The sequence below is a fragment of the Triturus cristatus genome, chromosome 12 (assembly GCF_964204655.1).
Source record: "Triturus cristatus chromosome 12, aTriCri1.1, whole genome shotgun sequence".
NCBI classification, from domain to species: Eukaryota; Metazoa; Chordata; class Amphibia; order Caudata; family Salamandridae; genus Triturus; species Triturus cristatus.
The window spans coordinates 719,881,549-719,903,076 of NC_140595.1; the positions used below are offsets into that span (position 1 = coordinate 719,881,549).

The window sequence follows — 21,528 nt, forward strand, 5'->3', positions numbered from 1 at the left end:
ATGTTATCCTATGGAAGGAAATTCACTTAGCAGGTAGGTGGGGTTATGGTTACTTTTTCTATGTCAGTGTTGGATCCTAGATCCAGCACTACTGTACCACCTGTAAGCAGTTGAGAAACTGCGTTTAAGTTATACAAGCGATTTTTAAGGAATATTTATAAGTTTGCAAAATCGACACTTAGAAGAAATTTTACAGAAAAACAGTCAATGGTTTCCTATGGAAGAAAATTCAAGTTACGGGTAAAGTACATTCTCGTTACTTTGGTAATTCAGTGCTGGGCTCCTAGGCTCAGTACTGGGACATCTATCTAAAACAGGTAAGCAATTACGTTTTCACAATTGGTACGATTTTTAAAGAATATTTGTAAGTTTCAAAAATCGACACTTAGAAACTTTGTCAGCAAAAAGCAAGCAATGATATCCTATGGAAGAAAATTCGAGTTACTGGTAAGTACGGTTAAAATTACTTTTCAGGGTCAGTACTGAGCTACAAGATGCAGCACTGAGGTCTCTCCTGATAACAGGTGAGTAAATCAGAATTCGTTGTTCGGCTGATTTAGATGAATATTTTAAAGTTCCAAAACTCCACACTTAGAAGAAATTCCAAGTGGAACCAGTCAATGTTAGCCTATGGAAGAGAAGTGAGTTATCGGCTTTTAGGTAAGTACTCGACTGGCAGAGTTATGGTTCTGGGCATAGACTCAAGGGTCTCCCAGGGGAGTCCCAGTCTACTTGCCAAGCCCTAAACTCCCCTTTTATTACATATAATTTACCCCTAAGGTAGGCCCTAGGTAGTCCTAGGTGCATGATGCTATGCAAGTAAAAGATAAGATATGTACTTTGGTGGTTTGCATGTCCTGTAAGTACCAAACAGTCTATTTCATTTTTCACTACTGTGAGGTCTACCTCTCTCATAGGTTAGCATTGGGTATTCCCCTATACTTTTTATTTGGTAATTCCATATCGGAGAGGAGTAGCTTTATTTATTTATTGAAAATCCTACTTACTGGTGAGGTTGGATTTAACTTTACTATTTTAGAAATGCCACTTTTAGAGAGTGAACATTTCTCTGCACTTACTGCTCTATTTACCTGAAACCAGGCCCCAATACACGTCTGGATTGGGCTGGGTGACAGCAACATTTGTGCCTTCCCTGTAGAGAGCCACAACACAGGTTACTCAACTGCACCTGGGGGGTGAGCTCCGCTCCCCCTCCACCCACAATAGGTTCAAGAACGATAATTTATGTAAGTAAATACATTATAGCTACAGCTTATAATCATGTTAAATTAAATATTTTGTTGTTAGATGGTTTAAATATTTAAACCTCTGGTACATTTGGTAATTCTGTAAAAGCAGAACCCAACTGCCGTAACATTGCCAACCACAATGCCGTAACTTGGATTCGAACCAAGGTTGCTGCGGCCACAACGCAGAGTACTAACCACTATACGATCACGGCGAGCTACATGGGGTCAATGCCATACACTAACATGGAGAATTTATAATTTGGAACACTCAGGGCTTCTCCTGTGATAGGCTGGATGTATTCATTCCTTCCTCATTCCTCATACAGAGGCTGCGTCTCCTCAGTGGTTGATAGGCTGAAACCGTTTCCTGGCCGCCTGCTTGTGAACTGCCAGGAGTCAAAGATAACACATTACACTTGCTGGCCTGTGATGGGACACCAATGCAGAGAAACCCACTTGGCACAGACCTTCGATTCTGTCTATTAGACCTGCATCTTCCCTGCACCTTTCAAGCCATTTGTATGTGAAGCAAGAAAGAGTTAAGGAGTGATCCATCTACACTTTTATAGGGAGGATGCCGCCGTGAGCTCCTCCCAGCTAATCACACGAACAGCAGTAAAGTAATATAAATACACAGTTGAGGGCGGGCTGCAAGGTCATGTTTTTGAGTAATTATTGAAACTGACCTCAGTGGCTCATTAGCAGAGCTGCGGCTAATGACTGGTTCCAAATCATGATGAAGCAAGCACCATGGCTCGTAGGGGACCCACAACACGCTTTTCTTAGCTCACTGAATTAAAGTATAAACTTGCGCCGTGTGTGAGTGGTAAAGGCTTGTTAATATGGTTCCTTTTCCAATTCAAGTCTGACAACAAGAGGCAGAAACCACGTGGCTTCGAAAGCTCTGGATTTTAGCCACCAACCACAGAGAAAGAGAGAACTGGCAGTATGAGAGTTGGAGAAAATAGGAGCGGGAGCAAGGAGCTCAAATGAGATTAATGGCGCGTAAATAGAGAGCGTAAAGGAACAGTTACACAGCTAAGAAAAGGGAAAGAAAGACTAAGGAAAAAACCACAGAAAGAGCCTGTAGATGAAATTCTCTTCCTGGGACAGCAGATTAAGAGAAATTACATAGGGAGAGGTTAAGCATGTAACACGGGGGAGAATAAAAAAGAAAATGCAGTTTTATGAAGTGTGTTTGCCAAATCCAGCCAGCACTTTTGTTCTATTTCTCTCTTTGCATCTTTTATTGGTAAAGTAAGTTTCAAGTGCATGCCCAGGTATGATTGAGAGAGCAATGGTATAATAATTTGAAGCGTTTACACCAGTGCTAAAGTAGGAAGAGAGATGTAGCAAAGACATGAAAGAGGTAGCGATAATAAATATGTGGAGAGGCAATAGTGACACAAAAATAAGCCACCTATTTATAAAACTGAAATTGAAGAAATACTAAAGGTTAACTTCTGAAATTGTAGCCGATAATAACAAGATTCTCGTTGTTGGCAGGATTCGAACCTGCGCGGGGCGACCCCAATGGATTTCAAGTCCATCGCCTTAACCACTCGGCCACAACAACTTACTGTAAGCTGCATGCAAATATTTTGTTTGAAAGTATTCAAGTTGTCCCACATCAGAGTACTGATATTCTGCAATGCGCTTTTTAAAAACAATGTTTTTTTCATCATGCACGTTCTGTCCTAAAAACAAAAATTGCATGAGTATATCTCTGGATCTGTAAAAGGATACGCTTGCATGCAAACTCTCATGTGGCACTCAATATTTTGGACCCTGTTGCACTCTGTTTTTGCGCTGCTTTTAGTCTACGACCCATATTACAGAAGTCTACCATCTCTGAGTATTTGTGACTCCTTTGTAAGTACCTTATCTTTAATCCTTGAAGAGCTCTATAATAAATGGGTCCGTCAAAGATTGCTTGAATGGAAGATAAAAGAAGGCCCACTTGTCTCACCAAATGCCGTAGAGAAACCTGATGTTTTACTCACGTAATCCTCAGTTAATTTTTGTTAGACATGGCATCCTTAAGGTGGCCTACCAGCGACCTTTTTGCTTTTCACCTCACGTTTTGCTCTATCTTTATGTTGGCCTTAGGACTCTAATCACTTTATCACTACTGTGAGAAAGTGGCTCTGTATATACTGTTCCCAAAAAGGTACAGTGTGCACAGAGTCCTCAGTGCCCAGAGGTTTGACAGAGGCTAAAGTTTGATATAACCTTACTCTCTAAAGTGGTAGCTTGCTCGAGCAGTAAGGCAGTATCCGAGGACAGTGTAAAGCATTTGTTGTACACACTCAGTCAGCAAATGGTCTCACACACTCAAGAACTGAACTCTAGGCCAATGGTTTGTATAAAAAATATATAGTTGTTTTATTTTAGAACCAACAATAGGTATCAAAATATACTTTCTCAGAATAAGATGCTTTAGTTAAAAACTTTGCAATAGGCAATTGACTTTTGCAGGTAATAGTTACAGTTTATTGCAATAGGAAACACAATTTCAAATACAATAATACATTGAGCTCAATGGGAATTTTAAGTTATATGCAATTAATTACTTTCAGGATTACTTTTCTAAATCCAGGACTGGATCCTAGATTCAGTCCTGGGACAGTTCTTGGAAACAAGTGAGTAAATTCGTTTTAGTAACTGTTGTGATTTTCAAGCAATATTTTGCTATTTTAAAAGTTGACACTTAGAAATTTTTTCTGATCAAATTACCAATGTTATCCTATGGAAGGAAATTCACTTAGCAGGTAGGTGGGGTTATGGTTACTTTTTCTATGTCAGTGTTGGATCCTAGATCCAGCACTACTGTACCACCTGTAAGCAGTTGAGAAACTGCGTTTAAGTTATACAAGCGATTTTTAAGGAATATTTATAAGTTTGCAAAATCGACACTTAGAAGAAATTTTACAGAAAAACAGTCAATGGTTTCCTATGGAAGAAAATTCAAGTTACGGGTAAAGTACATTCTCGTTACTTTGGTAATTCAGTGCTGGGCTCCTAGGCTCAGTACTGGGACATCTATCTAAAACAGGTAAGCAATTACGTTTTCACAATTGGTACGATTTTTAAAGAATATTTGTAAGTTTCAAAAATCGACACTTAGAAACTTTGTCAGCAAAAAGCAAGCAATGATATCCTATGGAAGAAAATTCGAGTTACTGGTAAGTACGGTTAAAATTACTTTTCAGTGTCAGTACTGAGCTACAAGATGCAGCACTGAGGTCTCTCCTGATAACAGGTGAGTAAATCAGAATTCGTTGTTCGGCTGATTTTAGATGAATATTTTAAAGTTCCAAAACTCCACACTTAGAAGAAATTCCAAGTGGAACCAGTCAATGTTAGCCTATGGAAGAGAAGTGAGTTATCGGCTTTTAGGTAAGTACTCGACTGGCAGAGTTATGGTTCTGGGCATAGACTCAAGGGTCTCCCAGGGGAGTCCCAGTCTACTTGCCAAGCCCTAAACTCCCCTTTTATTTCATATAATTTACCCCTAAGGTAGGCCCTAGGTAGTCCTAGGTGCATGATGCTATGCAAGTAAAAGATAAGATATGTACTTTGGTGGTTTGCATGTCCTGTAAGTACCAAACAGTCTATTTCATTTTTCTCTACTGTGAGGTCTACCTCTCTCATAGGTTAGCATTGGGTATTCCCCTATACTTTTTATTTGGTAATTCCATATCGGAGAGGAGTAGCTTTATTTATTTTTTGAAAATCCTACTTACTGGTGAGGTTGGATTTAACTTTACTATTTTAGAAATGCCACTTTTAGAGAGTGAACATTTCTCTGCACTTACTGCTCTATTTACCTGAAACCAGGCCCCAATACACGTCTGGATTGGGCTGGGTGACAGCAACATTTGTGCCTTCCCTGTAGAGAGCCACAACACAGGTTACTCAACTGCACCTGGGGGGTGAGCTCCGCTCCCCCTCCACCCACAATAGGTTCAAGAACGATAATTTATGTAAGTAAATACATTATAGCTACAGATTATAATCATGTTAAATTAAATATTTTGTTGTTAGATGGTTTAAATATTTAAACCTCTGGTACATTTGGTAATTCTGTAAAAGCAGAACCCAACTCCCGTAACATTGCCAACCACAATGCCGTAACTTGGATTCGAACCAAGGTTGCTGCGGCCACAACGCAGAGTACTAACCACTATACGATCACGGCGAGCTACATGGGGTCAATGCCATAAACTAACATGGAGAATTTATAATTTGGAACACTCAGGGCTGCTCCTGTGATAGGCTGGATGTATTCATTGCTTCCTCATTCCTCATACAGAGGCTGCGTCTCCTCAGTGGTTGATAGGCTGAAACCGTTTCCTGGCCGCCTGCTTGTGAACTGCCAGGAGTCAAAGATAACACATTACACTTGCGGGCCTGTGATGGGACACCAATGCAGAGAAACCCACTTGGCACAGACCTTCTAGTCTGTCTATTAGACCTGCATCTTCCCTGCACCTTTCAAGCCATTTGTATGTGAAGCAAGAAAGAGTTAAGGAGTGATCCATCCACACTTTTATAGGGAGGATGCCGCCGTGAGCTCCTCCCAGCTAATCACACGAACAGCAGTAAAGTAATATAAATACACAGTTGAGGGCGGGCTGCAAGGTCATGTTTTTGAGTAATTATTGAAACTGACCTCAGTGGCTCATTAGCAGAGCTGCGGCTAATGACTGGTTCCAAATCATGATGAAGCAAGCACCATGGCTCGTAGGGGACCCACAACACGCTTTTCTTAGCTCACTGAATTAAAGTATAAACTTCCGCCGTGTGTGAGTGGTAAAGGCTTGTTAATATGGTTCCTTTTCCAATTCAAGTCTGACAACAAGAGGCAGAAACCACGTGGCTTCGAAAGCTCTGGATTTTAGCCACCAACCACAGAGAAAGAGAGAACTGGCAGTATGAGAGTTGGAGAAAACAGGAGCGGGAGCAAGGAGCTCAAATGAGATTAATGGCGCGTAAATAGAGAGCGTAAAGGAACAGTTACACAGCTAAGAAAAGGGAAAGAAAGACTAAGGAAAAAAACACAGAAAGAGCCTGTAGATGAAATTCTCTTCCTGGGACAGCAGATTAAGAGAAATTACATAGGGAGAGGTTAAGCATGTAACACGGGGGAGAATAAAAAAGAAAATGCAGTTTTATGAAGTGTGTTTGCCAAATCCAGCCAGCACTTTTGTTCTATTTCTCTCTTTGCATCTTTTATTGGTAAAGTAAGTTTCAAGTGCATGCCCAGGTATGATTGAGAGAGCAATGGTATAATAATTTGAAGCGTTTACACCAGTGCTAAAGTAGGAAGAGAGATGTAGCAAAGACATGAAAGAGGTAGCGATAATAAATATGTGGAGAGGCAATAGTGACACAAAAATAAGCCACCTATTTATAAAACTGAAATTGAAGAAATACTAAAGGTTAACTTCTGAAATTGTAGCCGATAATAACAAGATTCTCGTTGTTGGCAGGATTCGAACCTGCGCGGGGAGACCCCAATGGATTTCAAGTCCATCGCCTTAACCACTCGGCCACAACAACTTACTGTAAGCTGCATGCAAATATTTTGTTTGAAAGTATTCAAGTTGTCCCACATCAAAGTACTGATATTCTGCAATGCGCTTTTTAAAAACAATGTTTTTTTCATCATGCACGTTCTGTCCTAAAAACAAAAATTGCATGAGTATATCTCTGGATCTGTAAAAGGATACGCTTGCATGCAAACTCTCATGTGGCACTCAATTTTTTGGACCCTGTTGCACTCTGTTTTTGCGCTGCTTTTAGTCTACGACCCATATTACAGAAGTCTACCATCTCTGAGTATTTGTGACTCCTTTGTAAGTACCTTATCTTTAATCCTCGAAGAGCTCTATAATAAATGGGTCCGTCAAAGATTGCTTGAATGGAAGATAAAAGAAGGCCCACTTGTCTCACCAAATGCCGTAGAGAAACCTGATGTTTTACTCACGTAATCCTCAGTTAATTTTTGTTAGACATGGCATCCTTAAGGTGGCCTACCAGCGACCTTTTTGCTTTTCACCTCACGTTTTGCTCTATCTTTATGTTGGCCTTAGGACTCTAATCACTTTATCACTACTGTGAGAAAGTGGCTCTGTATCTACTGTTCCCAAAAAGGTACAGTGTGCACAGAGTCCTCAGTGCCCAGAGGTTTTACAGAGGCTAAAGTTTGATATAACCTTACTCTCTAAAGTGGTAGCTTGCTCGAGCAGTAAGGCATTATCCGAGGACAGTGTAAAGCATTTGTTGTACACACTCAGTCAGCAAATGGTCTCACACACTCAAGAACTGAACTCTAGGCCAATGGTTTGTATAAAAAATATATAGTTGTTTTATTTTAGAACCAACAATAGGTATCAAAATATACTTTCTCAGAATAAGATGCTTTAGTTAAAAACTTTGCAATAGGCAATTGACTTTTGCAGGTAATAGTTACAGTTTATTGCAATAGGAAACACAATTTCAAATACAATAATACATTGAGCTCAATGGGAATTTTAAGTTATATGCAATTAATTACTTTCAGGATTACTTTTCTAAATCCAGGACTGGATCCTAGATTCAGTCCTGGGACAGTTCTTGGAAACAAGTGAGTAAATTCGTTTTAGTAACTGTTGTGATTTTCAAGCAATATTTTGCTATTTTAAAAGTTGACAGAAATTTTTTCTGATCAAATTACCAATGTTATCCTATGGAAGGAAATTCACTTAGCAGGTAGGTGGGGTTATGGTTACTTTTTCTATGTCAGTGTTGGATCCTAGATCCAGCACTACTGTACCAACTGTAAGCAGTTGAGAAACTGCGTTTAAGTTATACAAGCGATTTTTAAGGAATATTTATAAGTTTGCAAAATCGACACTTAGAAGAAATTTTACAGAAAAACAGTCAATGGTTTCCTATGGAAGAAAATTCAAGTTACGGGTAAAGTACATTCTCGTTACTTTGGTAATTCAGTGCTGGGCTCCTAGGCTCAGTACTGGGACATCTATCTAAAACAGGTAAGCAATTACGTTTTCACAATTGGTACGATTTTTAAAGAATATTTGTAAGTTTCAAAAATCGACACTTAGAAACTTTGTCAGCAAAAAGCAAGCAATGATATCCTATGGAAGAAAATTCGAGTTACTGGTAAGTACGGTTAAAATTACTTTTCAGGGTCAGTACTGAGCTACAAGATGCAGCACTGAGGTCTCTCCTGATAACAGGTGAGTAAATCAGAATTCGTTGTTCGGCTGATTTTAGATGAATATTTTAAAGTTCCAAAACTCCACACTTAGAAGAAATTCCAAGTGGAACCAGTCAATGTTAGCCTATGGAAGAGAAGTGAGTTATCGGCTTTTAGGTAAGTACTCGACTGGCAGAGTTATGGTTCTGGGCATAGACTCAAGGGTCTCCCAGGGGAGTCCCAGTCTACTTGCCAAGCCCTAAACTCCCCTTTTATTACATATAATTTACCCCTAAGGTAGGCCCTAGGTAGTCCTAGGTGCATGATGCTATGCAAGTAAAAGATAAGATATGTACTTTGGTGGTTTGCATGTCCTGTAAGTACCAAACAGTCTATTTCATTTTTCACTACTGTGAGGTCTACCTCTCTCATAGGTTAGCATTGGGTATTCCCCTATACTTTTTATTTGGTAATTCCATATCGGAGAGGAGTAGCTTTATTTATTTATTTAAAATCCTACTTACTGGTGAGGTTGGATTTAACTTTACTATTTTAGAAATGCCACTTTTAGAGAGTGAACATTTCTCTGCACTTACTGCTCTATTTACCTGAAACCAGGCCCCAATACACGTCTGGATTGGGCTGGGTGACAGCAACATTTGTGCCTTCCCTGTAGAGAGCCACAACACAGGTTACTCAACTGCACCTGGGGGGTGAGCTCCGCTCCCCCTCCATCCACAATAGGTTCAAGAACGATAATTTATGTAAGTAAATACATTATAGCTACAGCTTATAATCATGTTAAATTAAATATTTTGTTGTTAGATGGTTTAAATATTTAAACCTCTGGTACATTTGGTAATTCTGTAAAAGCAGAACCCAACTGCCGTAACATTGCCAACCACAATGCCGTAACTTGGATTCGAACCAAGGTTGCTGCGGCCACAACGCAGAGTACTAACCACTATACGATCACGGCGAGCTACATGGGGTCAATGCCATACACTAACATGGAGAATTTATAATTTGGAACACTCAGGGCTTCTCCTGTGATAGGCTGGATGTATTCATTCCTTCCTCATTCCTCATACAGAGGCTGCGTCTCCTCAGTGGTTGATAGGCTGAAACCGTTTTCTGGCCGCCTGCTTGTGAACTGCCAGGAGTCAAAGATAACACATTACACTTGCTGGCCTGTGATGGGACACCAATGCAGAGAAACCCACTTGGCACAGACCTTCGATTCTGTCTATTAGACCTGCATCTTCCCTGCACCTTTCAAGCCATTTGTATGTGAAGCAAGAAAGAGTTAAGGAGTGATCCATCTACACTTTTATAGGGAGGATGCCGCCGTGAGCTCCTCCCAGCTAATCACACGAACAGCAGTAAAGTAATATAAATACACAGTTGAGGGCGGGCTGCAAGGTCATGTTTTTGAGTAATTATTGAAACTGACCTCAGTGGCTCATTAGCAGAGCTGCGGCTAATGACTGGTTCCAAATCATGATGAAGCAAGCACCATGGCTCGTAGGGGACCCACAACACGCTTTTCTTAGCTCACTGAATTAAAGTATAAACGTGCGCCGTGTGTGAGTGGTAAAGGCTTGTTAATATGGTTCCTTTTCCAATTCAAGTCTGACAACAAGAGGCAGAAACCACGTGGCTTCGAAAGCTCTGGATTTTAGCCACCAACCACAGAGAAAGAGAGAACTGGCAGTATGAGAGTTGGAGAAAATAGGAGCGGGAGCAAGGAGCTCAAATGAGATTAATGGCGCGTAAATAGAGAGCGTAAAGGAACAGTTACACAGCTAAGAAAAGGGAAAGAAAGACTAAGGAAAAAACCACAGAAAGAGCCTGTAGATGAAATTCTCTTCCTGGGACAGCAGATTAAGAGAAATTACATAGGGAGAGGTTAAGCATGTAACACGGGGGAGAATAAAAAAGAAAATGCAGTTTTATGAAGTGTGTTTGCCAAATCCAGCCAGCACTTTTGTTCTATTTCTCTCTTTGCATCTTTTATTGGTAAAGTAAGTTTCAAGTGCATGCCCAGGTATGATTGAGAGAGCAATGGTATAATAATTTGAAGCGTTTACACCAGTGCTAAAGTAGGAAGAGAGATGTAGCAAAGACATGAAAGAGGTAGCGATAATAAATATGTGGAGAGGCAATAGTGACACAAAAATAAGCCACCTATTTATAAAACTGAAATTGAAGAAATACTAAAGGTTAACTTCTGAAATTGTAGCCGATAATAACAAGATTCTCGTTGTTGGCAGGATTCGAACCTGCGCGGGGCGACCCCAATGGATTTCAAGTCCATCGCCTTAACCACTCGGCCACAACAACTTACTGTAAGCTGCATGCAAATATTTTGTTTGAAAGTATTCAAGTTGTCCCACATCAGAGTACTGATATTCTGCAATGCGCTTTTTAAAAACAATGTTTTTTTCATCATGCACGTTCTGTCCTAAAAACAAAAATTGCATGAGTATATCTCTGGATCTGTAAAAGGATACGCTTGCATGCAAACTCTCATGTGGCACTCAATATTTTGGACCCTGTTGCACTCTGTTTTTGCGCTGCTTTTAGTCTACGACCCATATTACAGAAGTCTACCATCTCTGAGTATTTGTGACTCCTTTGTAAGTACCTTATCTTTAATCCTTGAAGAGCTCTATAATAAATGGGTCCGTCAAAGATTGCTTGAATGGAAGATAAACGAAGGCCCACTTGTCTCACCAAATGCCGTAGAGAATCTGATGTTTTACTCACGTAATCCTCAGTTAATTTTTGTTAGACATGGCATCCTTAAGGTGGCCTACCAGCGACCTTTTTGCTTTTCACCTCACGTTTTGCTCTATCTTTATGTTGGCCTTAGGACTCTAATCACTTTATCACTACTGTGAGAAAGTGGCTCTGTATCTACTGTTCCCAAAAAGGTACAGTGTGCACAGAGTCCTCAGTGCCCAGAGGTTTTACAGAGGCTAAAGTTTGATATAACCTTACTCTCTAAAGTGGTAGCTTGCTCGAGCAGTAAGGCAGTATCCGAGGACAGTGTAAAGCATTTGTTGTACACACTCAGTCAGCAAATGGTCTCACACACTCAAGAACTGAACTCTAGGCCAATGGTTTGTATAAAAAATATATAGTTGTTTTATTTTAGAACCAACAATAGGTTTCAAAATATACTTTTTCAGAATAAGATGCTTTAGTTAAAAACTTTGCAATAGGCAATTGACTTTTGCAGGTAATAGTTACAGTTTATTGCAATAGGAAACACAATTTCAAATACAATAATACATTGAGCTCAATGGGAATTTTAAGTTATATGCAATTAATTACTTTCAGGATTACTTTTCTAAATCCAGGACTGGATCCTAGATTCAGTCCTGGGACAGTTCTTGGAAACAAGTGAGTAAATTCGTTTTAGTAACTGTTGTGATTTTCAAGCAATATTTTGCTATTTTAAAAGTTGACACTTAGAAATTTTTTCTGATCAAATTACCAATGTTATCCTATGGAAGGAAATTCACTTAGCAGGTAGGTGGGGTTATGGTTACTTTTTCTATGTCAGTGTTGGATCCTAGATCCAGCACTACTGTACCAACTGTAAGCAGTTGAGAAACTGCGTTTAAGTTATACAAGCGATTTTTAAGGAATATTTATAAGTTTGCAAAATCGACACTTAGAAGAAATTTTACAGAAAAACAGTCAATGGTTTCCTATGGAAGAAAATTCAAGTTACGGGTAAAGTACATTCTCGTTACTTTGGTAATTCAGTGCTGGGCTCCTAGGCTCAGTACTGGGACATCTATCTAAAACAGGTAAGCAATTACGTTTTCACAATTGGTACGATTTTTAAAGAATATTTGTAAGTTTCAAAAATCGACACTTAGAAACTTTGTCAGCAAAAAGCAAGCAATGATATCCTATGGAAGAAAATTCGAGTTACTGGTAAGTACGGTTAAAATTACTTTTCAGGGTCAGTACTGAGCTACAAGATGCAGCACTGAGGTCTCTCCTGATAACAGGTGAGTAAATCAGAATTCGTTGTTCGGCTGATTTTAGATGAATATTTTAAAGTTCCAAAACTCCACACTTAGAAGAAATTCCAAGTGGAACCAGTCAATGTTAGCCTATGGAAGAGAAGTGAGTTATCGGCTTTTAGGTAAGTACTCGACTGGCAGAGTTATGGTTCTGGGCATAGACTCAAGGGTCTCCCAGGGGAGTCCCAGTCTACTTGCCAAGCCCTAAACTCCCCTTTTATTACATATAATTTACCCCTAAGGTAGGCCCTAGGTAGTCCTAGGTGCATGATGCTATGCAAGTAAAAGATAAGATATGTACTTTGGTGGTTTGCATGTCCTGTAAGTACCAAACAGTCTATTTCATTTTTCACTACTGTGAGGTCTACCTCTCTCATAGGTTAGCATTGGGTATTCCCCTATACTTTTTATTTGGTAATTCCATATCGGAGAGGAGTAGCTTTATTTATTTATTGAAAATCCTACTTACTGGTGAGGTTGGATTTAACTTTACTATTTTAGAAATGCCACTTTTAGAGAGTGAACATTTCTCTGCACTTACTGCTCTATTTACCTGAAACCAGGCCCAAATACACGTCTGGATTGGGCTGGGTGACAGCAACATTTGTGCCTTCCCTGTAGAGAGCCACAACACAGGTTACTCAACTGCACCTGGGGGGGTGAGCTCCGCTCCCCCTCCACCCACAATAGGTTCAAGAACGATAATTTATGTAAGTAAATACATTATAGCTACAGCTTATAATCATGTTAAATTAAATATTTTGTTGTTAGATGGTTTAAATATTTAAACCTCTGGTACATTTGGTAATTCTGTAAAAGCAGAACCCAACTGCCGTAACATTGCCAACCACAATGCCGTAACTTGGATTCGAACCAAGGTTGCTGCGGCCACAACGCAGAGTACTAACCACTATACGATCACGGCGAGCTACATGGGGTCAATGCCATACACTAACATGGAGAATTTATAATTTGGAACACTCAGGGCTTCTCCTGTGATAGGCTGGATGTATTCATTCCTTCCTCATTCCTCATACAGAGGCTGCGTCTCCTCAGTGGTTGATAGGCTGAAACCGTTTCCTGGCCGCCTGCTTGTGAACTGCCAGGAGTCAAAGATAACACATTACACTTGCTGGCCTGTGATGGGACACCAATGCAGAGAAACCCACTTGGCACAGACCTTCGATTCTGTCTATTAGACCTGCATCTTCCCTGCACCTTTCAAGCCATTTGTATGTGAAGCAAGAAAGAGTTAAGGAGTGATCCATCTACACTTTTATAGGGAGGATGCCGCCGTGAGCTCCTCCCAGCTAATCACACGAACAGCAGTAAAGTAATATAAATACACAGTTGAGGGCGGGCTGCAAGGTCATGTTTTTGAGTAATTATTGAAACTGACCTCAGTGGCTCATTAGCAGAGCTGCGGCTAATGACTGGTTCCAAATCATGATGAAGCAAGCACCATGGCTCGTAGGGGACCCACAACACGCTTTTCTTAGCTCACTGAATTAAAGTATAAACTTGCGCCGTGTGTGAGTGGTAAAGGCTTGTTAATATGGTTCCTTTTCCAATTCAAGTCTGACAACAAGAGGCAGAAACCACGTGGCTTCGAAAGCTCTGGATTTTAGCCACCAACCACAGAGAAAGAGAGAACTGGCAGTATGAGAGTTGGAGAAAATAGGAGCGGGAGCAAGGAGCTCAAATGAGATTAATGGCGCGTAAATAGAGAGCGTAAAGGAACAGTTACACAGCTAAGAAAAGGGAAAGAAAGACTAAGGAAAAAACCACAGAAAGAGCCTGTAGATGAAATTCTCTTCCTGGGACAGCAGATTAAGAGAAATTACATAGGGAGAGGTTAAGCATGTAACACGGGGGAGAATAAAAAAGAAAATGCAGTTTTATGAAGTGTGTTTGCCAAATCCAGCCAGCACTTTTGTTCTATTTCTCTCTTTGCATCTTTTATTGGTAAAGTAAGTTTCAAGTGCATGCCCAGGTATGATTGAGAGAGCAATGGTATAATAATTTGAAGCGTTTACACCAGTGCTAAAGTAGGAAGAGAGATGTAGCAAAGACATGAAAGAGGTAGCGATAATAAATATGTGGAGAGGCAATAGTGACACAAAAATAAGCCACCTATTTATAAAACTGAAATTGAAGAAATACTAAAGGTTAACTTCTGAAATTGTAGCCGATAATAACAAGATTCTCGTTGTTGGCAGGATTCGAACCTGCGTGGGGCGACCCCAATGGATTTCAAGTCCATCGCCTTAACCACTCGGCCACAACAACTTACTGTAAGCTGCATGCAAATATTTTGTTTGAAAGTATTCAAGTTGTCCCACATCAGAGTACTGATATTCTGCAATGCGCTTTTTAAAAACAATGTTTTTTTCATCATGCACGTTCTGTCCTAAAAACAAAAATTGCATGAGTATATCTCTGGATCTGTAAAAGGATACGCTTGCATGCAAACTCTCATGTGGCACTCAATATTTTGGACCCTGTTGCACTCTGTTTTTGCGCTGCTTTTAGTCTACGACCCATATTACAGAAGTCTACCATCTCTGAGTATTTGTGACTCCTTTGTAAGTACCTTATCTTTAATCCTTGAAGAGCTCTATAATAAATGGGTCCGTCAAAGATTGCTTGAATGGAAGATAAAAGAAGGCCCACTTGTCTCACCAAATGCCGTAGAGAAACCTGATGTTTTACTCACGTAATCCTCAGTTAATTTTTGTTAGACATGGCATCCTTAAGGTGGCCTACCAGCGACCTTTTTGCTTTTCACCTCACGTTTTGCTCTATCTTTATGTTGGCCTTAGGACTCTAATCACTTTATCACTACTGTGAGAAAGTGGCTCTGTATATACTGTTCCCAAAAAGGTACAGTGTGCACAGAGTCCTCAGTGCCCAGAGGTTTGACAGAGGCTAAAGTTTGATATAACCTTACTCTCTAAAGTGGTAGCTTGCTCGAGCAGTAAGGCAGTATCCGAGGACAGTGTAAAGCATTTGTTGTACACACTCAGTCAGCAAATGGTCTCACACACTCAAGAACTGAACTCTAGGCCAATGGTTTGTATAAAAAATATATAGTTGTTTTATTTTAGAACCAACAATAGGTATCAAAATATACTTTCTCAGAATAAGATGCTTTAGTTAAAAACTTTGCAATAGGCAATTGACTTTTGCAGGTAATAGTTACAGTTTATTGCAATAGGAAACACAATTTCAAATACAATAATACATTGAGCTCAATGGGAATTTTAAGTTATATGCAATTAATTACTTTCAGGATTACTTTTCTAAATCCAGGACTGGATCCTAGATTCAGTCCTGGGACAGTTCTTGGAAACAAGTGAGTAAATTCGTTTTAGTAACTGTTGTGATTTTCAAGCAATATTTTGCTATTTTAAAAGTTGACACTTAGAAATTTTTTCTGATCAAATTACCAATGTTATCCTATGGAAGGAAATTCACTTAGCAGGTAGGTGGGGTTATGGTTACTTTTTCTATGTCAGTGTTGGATCCTAGATCCAGCACTACTGTACCACCTGTAAGCAGTTGAGAAACTGCGTTTAAGTTATACAAGCGATTTTTAAGGAATATTTATAAGTTTGCAAAATCGACACTTAGAAGAAATTTTACAGAAAAACAGTCAATGGTTTCCTATGGAAGAAAATTCAAGTTACGGGTAAAGTACATTCTCGTTACTTTGGTAATTCAGTGCTGGGCTCCTAGGCTCAGTACTGGGACATCTATCTAAAACAGGTAAGCAATTACGTTTTCACAATTGGTACGATTTTTAAAGAATATTTGTAAGTTTCAAAAATCGACACTTAGAAACTTTGTCAGCAAAAAGCAAGCAATGATATCCTATGGAAGAAAATTCGAGTTACTGGTAAGTACGGTTAAAATTACTTTTCAGTGTCAGTACTGAGCTACAAGATGCAGCACTGAGGTCTCTCCTGATAACAGGTGAGTAAATCAGAATTCGTTGTTCGGCTGATTTTAGATGAATATTTTAAAGTTCCAAAACTCCACACTTAGAAGAAATTCCAAGTGGAACCAGTCAATGTTAGCCTATGGAAGAGAAGTGAGTTATCGGCTTTTAGGTAAGTACTCGACTGGCAGAGTTATGGTTCTGGGCATAGACTCAAGGGTCTCCCAGGGGAGTCCCAGTCTACTTGCCAAGCCCTAAACTCCCCTTTTATTACATATAATTTACCCCTAAGGTAGGCCCTAGGTAGTCCTAGGTGCATGATGCTATGCAAGTAAAAGATAAGATATGTACTTTGGTGGTTTGCATGTCCTGTAAGTACCAAACAGTCTATTTCATTTTTCTCTACTGTGAGGTCTACCTCTCTCATAGGTTAGCATTGGGTATTCCCCTATACTTTTTATTTGGTAATTCCATATCGGAGAGGAGTAGCTTTATTTATTTTTTGAAAATCCTACTTACTGGTGAGGTTGGATTTAACTTTACTATTATAGAAATGCCACTTTTAGAGAGTGAACATTTCTCTGCACTTACTGCTCTATTTACCTGAAACCAGGCCCCAATACACGTCTGGATTGGGCTGGGTGACAGCAACATTTGTGCCTTCCCTGTAGAGAGCCACAACACAGGTTACTCAACTGCACCTGGGGGGTGAGCTCCGCTCCCCCTCCACCCACAATAGGTTCAAGAACGATAATTTATGTAAGTAAATACATTATAGCTACAGATTATAATCATGTTAAATTAAATATTTTGTTGTTAGATGGTTTAAATATTTAAACCTCTGGTACATTTGGTAATTCTGTAAAAGCAGAACCCAACTCCCGTAACATTGCCAACCACAATGCCGTAACTTGGATTCGAACCAAGGTTGCTGCGGCCACAACGCAGAGTACTAACCACTATACGATCACGGCGAGCTACATGGGGTCAATGCCATAAACTAACATGGAGAATTTATAATTTGGAACACTCAGGGCTGCTCCTGTGATAGGCTGGATGTATTCATTGCTTCCTCATTCCTCATACAGAGGCTGCGTCTCCTCAGTGGTTGATAGGCTGAAACCGTTTCCTGGCCGCCTGCTTGTGAACTGCCAGGAGTCAAAGATAACACATTACACTTGCGGGCCTGTGATGGGACACCAATGCAGAGAAACCCACTTGGCACAGACCTTCTAGTCTGTCTATTAGACCTGCATCTTCCCTGCACCTTTCAAGCCATTTGTATGTGAAGCAAGAAAGAGTTAAGGAGTGATCCATCCACACTTTTATAGGGAGGATGCCGCCGTGAGCTCCTCCCAGCTAATCACACGAACAGCAGTAAAGTAATATAAATACACAGTTGAGGGCGGGCTGCAAGGTCATGTTTTTGAGTAATTATTGAAACTGACCTCAGTGGCTCATTAGCAGAGCTGCGGCTAATGACTGGTTCCAAATCATGATGAAGCAAGCACCATGGCTCGTAGGGGACCCACAACACGCTTTTCTTAGCTCACTGAATTAAAGTATAAACTTCCGCCGTGTGTGAGTGGTAAAGGCTTGTTAATATGGTTCCTTTTCCAATTCAAGTCTGACAACAAGAGGCAGAAACCACGTGGCTTCGAAAGCTCTGGATTTTAGCCACCAACCACAGAGAAAGAGAGAACTGGCAGTATGAGAGTTGGAGAAAACAGGAGCGGGAGCAAGGAGCTCAAATGAGATTAATGGCGCGTAAATAGAGAGCGTAAAGGAACAGTTACACAGCTAAGAAAAGGGAAAGAAAGACTAAGGAAAAAAACACAGAAAGAGCCTGTAGATGAAATTCTCTTCCTGGGACAGCAGATTAAGAGAAATTACATAGGGAGAGGTTAAGCATGTAACACGGGGGAGAATAAAAAAGAAAATGCAGTTTTATGAAGTGTGTTTGCCAAATCCAGCCAGCACTTTTGTTCTATTTCTCTCTTTGCATCTTTTATTGGTAATGTAAGTTTCAAGTGCATGCCCAGGTATGATTGAGAGAGCAATGGTATAATAATTTGAAGCGTTTACACCAGTGCTAAAGTAGGAAGAGAGATGTAGCAAAGACATGAAAGAGGTAGCGATAATAAATATGTGGAGAGGCAATAGTGACACAAAAATAAGCCACCTATTTATAAAACTGAAATTGAAGAAATACTAAAGGTTAACTTCTGAAATTGTAGCCGATAATAACAAGATTCTCGTTGTTGGCAGGATTCGAACCTGCGCGGGGAGACCCCAATGGATTTCAAGTCCATCGCCTTAACCACTCGGCCACAACAACTTACTGTAAGCTGCATGCAAATATTTTGTTTGAAAGTATTCAAGTTGTCCCACATCAAAGTACTGATATTCTGCAATGCGCTTTTTAAAAACAATGTTTTTTTCATCATGCACGTTCTGTCCTAAAAACAAAAATTGCATGAGTATATCTCTGGATCTGTAAAAGGATACGCTTGCATGCAAACTCTCATGTGGCACTCAATTTTTTGGACCCTGTTGCACTCTGTTTTTGCGCTGCTTTTAGTCTACGACCCATATTACAGAAGTCTACCATCTCTGAGTATTTGTGACTCCTTTGTAAGTACCTTATCTTTAATCCTCGAAGAGCTCTATAATAAATGGGTCCGTCAAAGATTGCTTGAATGGAAGATAAAAGAAGGCCCACTTGTCTCACCAAATGCCGTAGAGAAACCTGATGTTTTACTCACGTAATCCTCAGTTAATTTTTGTTAGACATGGCATCCTTAAGGTGGCCTACCAGCGACCTTTTTGCTTTTCACCTCACGTTTTGCTCTATCTTTATGTTGGCCTTAGGACTCTAATCACTTTATCACTACTGTGAGAAAGTGGCTCTGTATCTACTGTTCCCAAAAAGGTACAGTGTGCACAGAGTCCTCAGTGCCCAGAGGTTTTACAGAGGCTAAAGTTTGATATAACCTTACTCTCTAAAGTGGTAGCTTGCTCGAGCAGTAAGGCAGTATCCGAGGACAGTGTAAAGCATTTGTTGTACACACTCAGTCAGCAAATGGTCTCACACACTCAAGAACTGAACTCTAGGCCAATGGTTTGTATAAAAAATATATAGTTGTTTTATTTTAGAACCAACAATAGGTATCAAAATATACTTTCTCAGAATAAGATGCTTTAGTTAAAAACTTTGCAATAGGCAATTGACTTTTGCAGGTAATAGTTACAGTTTATTGCAATAGGAAACACAATTTCAAATACAATAATACATTGAGCTCAATGGGAATTTTAAGTTATATGCAATTAATTACTTTCAGGATTACTTTTCTAAATCCAGGACTGGATCCTAGATTCAGTCCTGGGACAGTTCTTGGAAACAAGTGAGTAAATTCGTTTTAGTAACTGTTGTGATTTTCAAGCAATATTTTGCTATTTTAAAAGTTGACACTTAGAAATTTTTTCTGATCAAATTACCAATGTTATCCTATGGAAGGAAATTCACTTAGCAGGTAGGTGGGGTTATGGTTACTTTTTCTATGTCAGTGTTGGATCCTAGATCCAGCACTACTGTACCAACTGTAAGCAGTTGAGAAACTGCGTTTAAGTTATACAAGCGATTTTTAAGGAATATTTATAAGTTTGCAAAATCGACACTTAGAAGAAATTTTACAGAAAAACAGTCAATGGTTTCCTATGGAAGAAAATTCAAGTTACGGGTAAAGTACATTCTCGTTACTTTGGTAATTCAGTGCTGGGCTCCTAGGCTCAGTACTGGGACATCTATCTAAAACAGGTAAGCAATTACGTTTTCACAATTGGTACGATTTTTAAAGAATATTTGTAAGTTTCAAAAATCGACACTTAGAAACTTTGTCAGCAAAAAGCAAGCAATGATATCCTATGGAAGAAAATTCGAGTTACTGGTAAGTACGGTTAAAATTACTTTTCAGGGTCAGTACTGAGCTACAAGATGCAGCACTGAGGTCTCTCCTGATAACAGGTGAGTAAATCAGAATTCGTTGTTCGGCTCATTTTAGATGAATATTTTAAAGTTCCAAAACTCCACACTTAGAAGAAATTCCAAGTGGAACCAGTCAATGTTAGCCTATGGAAGAGAAGTGAGTTATCGGCTTTTAGGTAAGTACTCGACTGGCAGAGTTATGGTTCTGGGCATAGACTCAAGGGTCTCCCAGGGGAGTCCCAGTCTACTTGCCAAGCCCTAAACTCCCCTTTTATTACATATAATTTACCCCTAAGGTAGGCCCTAGGTAGTCCTAGGTGCATGATGCTATGCAAGTAAAAGATAAGATATGTACTTTGGTGGTTTGCATGTCCTGTAAGTACCAAACAGTCTATTTCATTTTTCACTACTGTGAGGTCTACCTCTCTCATAGGTTAGCATTGGGTATTCCCCTATACTTTTTATTTGGTAATTCCATATCGGAGAGGAGTAGCTTTATTTATTTATTTAAAATCCTACTTACTGGTGAGGTTGGATTTAACTTTACTATTTTAGAAATGCCACTTTTAGAGAGTGAACATTTCTCTGCACTTACTGCTCTATTTACCTGAAACCAGGCCCCAATACACGTCTGGATTGGGCTGGGTGACAGCAACATTTGTGCCTTCCCTGTAGAGAGCCACAACACAGGTTACTCAACTGCACCTGGGGGGTGAGCTCCGCTCCCCCTCCATCCACAATAGGTTCAAGAACGATAATTTATGTAAGTAAATACATTATAGCTACAGCTTATAATCATGTTAAATTAAATATTTTGTTGTTAGATGGTTTAAATATTTAAACCTCTGGTACATTTGGTAATTCTGTAAAAGCAGAACCCAACTGCCGTAACATTGCCAACCACAATGCCGTAACTTGGATTCAAACCAAGGTTGCTGCGGCCACAACGCAGAGTACTAACCATTATACGATCACGGCGAGCTACATGGGGTCAATGCCATACACTAACATGGAGAATTTATAATTTGGAACACTCAGGGCTTCTCCTGTGATAGGCTGGATGTATTCATTCCTTCCTCATTCCTCATACAGAGGCTGCGTCT

General features: G+C 39.8%; 10 non-coding genes across 10 annotated transcripts; all 10 read right to left on the reverse strand.

Annotated features, from left to right (window-relative positions):
- Positions 1–1,390: 1,390 nt before the first annotated feature.
- TRNAH-GUG (transfer RNA histidin (anticodon GUG)) lies at positions 1,391–1,462 on the reverse strand. Its single transcript has one exon. It is a non-coding gene; the product is annotated as a tRNA-His (tRNA).
- A 1,282-nt stretch (positions 1,463–2,744) lies between these two features.
- TRNAS-UGA (transfer RNA serine (anticodon UGA)) lies at positions 2,745–2,826 on the reverse strand. Its single transcript has one exon. It is a non-coding gene; the product is annotated as a tRNA-Ser (tRNA).
- A 2,553-nt stretch (positions 2,827–5,379) lies between these two features.
- TRNAH-GUG (transfer RNA histidin (anticodon GUG)) lies at positions 5,380–5,451 on the reverse strand. Its single transcript has one exon. It is a non-coding gene; the product is annotated as a tRNA-His (tRNA).
- Positions 5,452–6,733: 1,282 nt separating this feature from the next.
- Positions 6,734–6,815, reverse strand: TRNAS-UGA (transfer RNA serine (anticodon UGA)). Its single transcript has one exon. It is a non-coding gene; the product is annotated as a tRNA-Ser (tRNA).
- A 2,549-nt stretch (positions 6,816–9,364) lies between these two features.
- Positions 9,365–9,436, reverse strand: TRNAH-GUG (transfer RNA histidin (anticodon GUG)). Its single transcript has one exon. It is a non-coding gene; the product is annotated as a tRNA-His (tRNA).
- A 1,282-nt stretch (positions 9,437–10,718) lies between these two features.
- Positions 10,719–10,800, reverse strand: TRNAS-UGA (transfer RNA serine (anticodon UGA)). The gene has a single exon. It is a non-coding gene; the product is annotated as a tRNA-Ser (tRNA).
- Positions 10,801–13,353: 2,553 nt separating this feature from the next.
- On the reverse strand, positions 13,354–13,425 carry TRNAH-GUG (transfer RNA histidin (anticodon GUG)). The gene has a single exon. It is a non-coding gene; the product is annotated as a tRNA-His (tRNA).
- Positions 13,426–14,707: 1,282 nt separating this feature from the next.
- TRNAS-UGA (transfer RNA serine (anticodon UGA)) lies at positions 14,708–14,789 on the reverse strand. The gene has a single exon. It is a non-coding gene; the product is annotated as a tRNA-Ser (tRNA).
- Positions 14,790–17,342: 2,553 nt separating this feature from the next.
- TRNAH-GUG (transfer RNA histidin (anticodon GUG)) lies at positions 17,343–17,414 on the reverse strand. The gene has a single exon. It is a non-coding gene; the product is annotated as a tRNA-His (tRNA).
- Positions 17,415–18,696: 1,282 nt separating this feature from the next.
- On the reverse strand, positions 18,697–18,778 carry TRNAS-UGA (transfer RNA serine (anticodon UGA)). Its single transcript has one exon. It is a non-coding gene; the product is annotated as a tRNA-Ser (tRNA).
- Positions 18,779–21,528: the final 2,750 nt, after the last annotated feature.